General features: G+C 36.4%; 1 protein-coding gene across 1 annotated transcript in view; it reads left to right on the top strand.

The window, feature by feature from the left end:
* The window catches only part of LOC119594694, a gene marked incomplete in the record, with an annotated part of 31,200 nt that overhangs the window by 6,218 nt on the left and 24,696 nt on the right, over positions 1-286 (top strand).

Genomic DNA, 286 nt, shown 5'->3' with positions numbered 1-286 from the left:
TCAAAGTCCTATTAATTTTTGCAATTAATTCCCCACTTTGCCTTCATCTATTGCAAATATTATCAGGGTTTTCAGCTTCTTTCGTCCTTGAGAGATGGGATGATTGTAAGATTGGCAACAGTGCTAGTATACTTGCGATAATGGAAATATCGGAATTGTATTACATATTTTTTGATTTCGTTTGAATCGGTACTTAGACGCCATCAGCATTAAATCAATGACATATGATGCAATCCACTCGAGATAGTGTAAATGACATGGCTTCGGTAGCAGATCAGCTTCTTCA

The sequence above is a fragment of the Penaeus monodon genome, chromosome 34, assembly GCF_015228065.2.
Source record: "Penaeus monodon isolate SGIC_2016 chromosome 34, NSTDA_Pmon_1, whole genome shotgun sequence".
NCBI classification, from domain to species: domain Eukaryota; kingdom Metazoa; phylum Arthropoda; class Malacostraca; order Decapoda; family Penaeidae; genus Penaeus; species Penaeus monodon.
Note: the sequence above shows the minus strand (reverse complement) of the source record. Positions and strands in the feature narration are given on the sequence as shown.